Below are 4,444 nucleotides of genomic sequence, written 5' to 3' on the forward strand. Positions count from 1 at the left end.
GGTGATTTTTCACATTCACGCCACTGCAGCTGGCAGCATCTGTTTTAAGATAGGACTCACCTATTTGGTGGTCTCCATGATTCAACTAGCCTTACCATGCATAGGTTCATATATGATCATTTTAACCGTGCCAATGGCTGATCATATGACCAACATTCTCATTTCCAAGCCATAGCCACATCATGACACAAAATATATACATACAACCCACAATTAGTCTAAGTTCATACTTCCCTTTTCGAGCCATTTTCGCACGGCCGTACATACGTACATTACAACATATTTAACAAACAAGGGTAGTCCTATACATGCCATCTCAAGTTCAAACAAAATTTATACCAAAATGGAGGCTTGATAGTGTGGATGACTTGACTTCAACGATCCCAAATCCGATTGCTTGAGCGAAATCTAGAAAAGCGAGAGCCAAAGCAACGGGTAAGCATTTTATGCTTAGTAAGTCTCAAGGAATATAATCAACTCTAATTACAGCAATACATTCACATAACCAAATGCATCATTTCATTAATACACATTCTTACTTCACACTTCATCATTATATAATTTCACAAAGTATCAATCAATTCAATAACTGAAATTCATTAGTCGATTGAGCGAATGTTGCTCAAACATGTCGACTTTCCAATGCACATATAAATGTACCTCATTCTTTGGGCTTTTTGAGTGTACTCATTGAATTTATTACAGCAACCAACACTCACCTCCAGCCCAAGATTCTTGAATATAACCGGATATAACCATGTGCACAAATGCCTTGGTCTTAGCCGGATAGAATGTCTCGCACGAATGCCTTGGTCTTAGCCGGATGTAGCCACTAGCACAATTGCCTTCGGTCTTAACCGGATATAATTTCCAGCATAATTGTCTTGGATTTAGCCGGATATCATTCAATTTCCATGAACACATACATCAATTATCATTGGACATACATAATTCATTTTCGTTACTAAGGCTCAAACGCAATTATAGTCACAAGCATATTCGCCTTCGGGACTTAGCCCGGTAGAATTCAAATACTCATGCACACATAATCAATAATCAATACACATCCATACTTTATTTCACACAATTCAAGTAGGGTCACTTCTTGAGGACTTACCTCGGATGTTGTCGAATGGCTTTTTCGGCTATTCGATCACTTTCTCCTTCCCCTTGTCCAATTGTGGCCCTCTAAGCTCTTGAGCTAATTCAAACAAATTCAATTTATTAAAACCTCATTGTGCTAGCTTATGGCGAATATGACAAGGAGTTTAAATGGTCATATGGCCACCCTTTAGCTTGAATACACAATGGTCATGCACATTTTATACTACATCAAGCAATTCAATACAATTTATTCGAGCATCAAGGAAATGCTAAGGCCTTCAATAGGCTACCCAAGGCGAATATTCATGTACATGTTGAGGTCAATTTTGCACTTAATACCTCACAAAAACAGCATGCAATTTACTAATTAATGCTTTGCACATTGTGGCCCAAAACTTATAATATAGCATCAAGCACTTATATGTGTGCTAGGCGAATTGTGCTTGCAATTTCACAAGCATTCTTCCACATCTTCTTCTTTAAACCAATATATTCATCACTTAGTTCATAACCAAAACATCATGTGCAAACATATATATACATATATGAGCATGGCGAATTTCAAGGTGTCCATAGCCATCCAAAACACAAATTTTAACTAACATGCAAGAAGCATGAATCATGCTCATGAATGCATCATGGCGAATATGACAATCATGCCCTTTTCAACTTCAATCATGGTTAAACAAAAAGAAAACTCAAAATCTTACTCAAGAGTAGACAATCCATCATTGCATGCATCATCATCAAGCTTCACACTTAGCATGCAATGGCTTTATCACCATAACAACTTTGGCCAAATGCCATTTCCATGGCATAACAAAGATTTGAGCCATGGCTAACATGCACATCAAATTAGCAACCAAAACATGCATGAAACTCCCAACACAACCTCATACATACCTTACTCTTGTTGCAAGTTTAGCCAAATTTCCTTCTAGATCTCTTCTAAACAAAGAAAATGAAGCAAAAATCCTTCCTTCTTCCTTAGTATTTTCGCCAAAGAAGAGAAAAATAGGTGAACAAAATTTTTTCTTTGCTTCTCTTTCACTCACGGCAAAAGGGGGAAGGATGAGCAAATTTTTGATTTTTTGTTTCTCTTCCTACATGCTTAATTTTTTATCATTTATCACATCATGCATTAACAAAACATGTCATAACATGTTTTCCTTGCCAATATTCCTTGTCATGGCGGCCACTATACCATCTTTGGGGAAATTTGACATGCAAATCCCTTATTTTTGCATGCATGCTCAACTAGTCATCACACATTTCCCATCATACTTTCAAAGTTTACTACTAGGTCCTTTCTAGTGAAATTCACATTTATAATTCTAAATTGAAACATCAAAATGTCATACACAATTTAACACATATCATAGGCATCAAAATAAATTTTTAATTATTTTTATGCCTCGGTTTTGTGGTCCCGAAACCACATTCCGACTAGGGTCAATTTTGGTGTCACAACTCTCCCCACTTAAGAAATTTTCGTCCCGAAAATCTTACCGTAAATAGGTTTGGATATCGCTCTTTCATAGAGTTCTCGGTCTCCCAAGTAGCTTCTTCTATCCGTGCTTGAGCCATAACACTTTCACTAGCGGAACCCGCTTGTTTCGCAACTCTTTCACTTCTCGTGATAGGATACGAATCGGTTCTTCCTCATAACTCATATTAGCTTGAATTTCAATTTCGATGGACTAATCACGTGCGATGGATCGGATCTATAGCGTCAAGCATCGAAATGTGAAAGACATCGTGAACCTTTTGAGTTCAGGGGCAAAATCAAGCGATATGCCACTGGACCGACTCGCTCGATATCTCATATGGTCCAATGAACCTCGGGCTCAACTTGCCCTTACGGTACGAACTCGAGTATCTTTTTCCAAGGCGATACCTTGAGAAACACTTTATCACCCACGATACTCGATATCCTTACGCTTCAGATCCGCGTATGACTTCGACGATCGGAGGCTATCTTGAGACTTTCACGGATTACTTTCACTTTCTGCTCAGCATCCCTAATCAAATCCACCGAAAATCTTGCTTTCACCAAGCTCGGTCCAAAACAATGGTGTACGGCATTTACGCCGTACAAAGCCTCATAAGGTGCCATCTTAATGCTCGATTGAAAAGTCGTTGTTGTAAGCGAATTCAATCAACGGCAAATACCGTTCCCATGAACCACTAAACTCGAGGACGCAACATCTTAACATATCCTCAAGTATCCGAATTACCCGCCGGATTGACCATCGGTCAGGGGTGAAAGGCGGTCTTGAAATGCAACTTGGTACCCAAAGCTTCTTGCAACTTTTTCCAAAACCGCGAGGTAAATCTCGGATCTCTATCCGACACGATAGAAATAGGCACCCGTGTAATTTCACAATCGAGAAACGTACAATTCCGCTAATTTGTCCATTGAAAAATCCGACGACGGGACAAAGTGGGCCGACTTAGTCAATCGATCTACCACGACCCAAACCGCATCCTTCTTACTTGCGACAATGGCGGTCCGGATACAAAGTCCATTGTGACTCGATCCCATTTCCACTCGGGTATCGTGATTGGTCAAGTAATCTGAAGGCACCGATGTTCCGCTTTCACTTGTTGACATATTAAACATCTCAAAACAAAGTCGGAGATGTCTCGCTTCATACCATGCCACCAAAACCGACGTTTCAATTCATTGTACATCTTCGTACTCCCGGGTGGATTGCCATTCGGCTACAATGGGCTTCATTGAATTATCGAAATGAGTTCAATTCTTTGGGACACATGACGACTTTTGAACCTCAAACAATCGTCATCGAGATTTGAAACTCCGAGTCCTCGTTCGAACACACGCAGCCCGCTTTGCAACCAACTCGTCGTCGACTTTTCGAGCTTCTCGAATTTGGTGTGTCAATAGTGGTTTGGCTTTCAATTCAGCCACTAACACATTTGTCGATCGGACGACAAGTGCACATTCATCGCTCGTAAAGTGAATAACGATTTACGACTCAAGGCATCCGCAACCACATTCGCCTTTCCCGGGTGATAATCAATGATCAGTTCATAATCCTTTAACAGCTCAAGCCAACGTCTTTGTCGCAGATTTAAGTCTCTTTGGGTCATCAAATATTTGAGACTTTTGTGATCCGAGTATACATGGCACCTTTCACCAAATAAGTAATGTCGCCAAATCTTTAAGGCGAATACGATAGCGCCAATTCGAGATCATGAGTCGGATAATTTTTCTCATGTGGCTTTAATTGCCTCGACGATAGGCCACAACTCGACCTTCTTGCATTAATACGCAACCTAACCCAAGTAGAGAGGCGTCGCTATAGATAACAAACTC

This window comes from Gossypium arboreum, chromosome 9 (genome assembly GCF_025698485.1).
Source record: "Gossypium arboreum isolate Shixiya-1 chromosome 9, ASM2569848v2, whole genome shotgun sequence".
NCBI lineage: Eukaryota > Viridiplantae > Streptophyta > Magnoliopsida > Malvales > Malvaceae > Gossypium > Gossypium arboreum.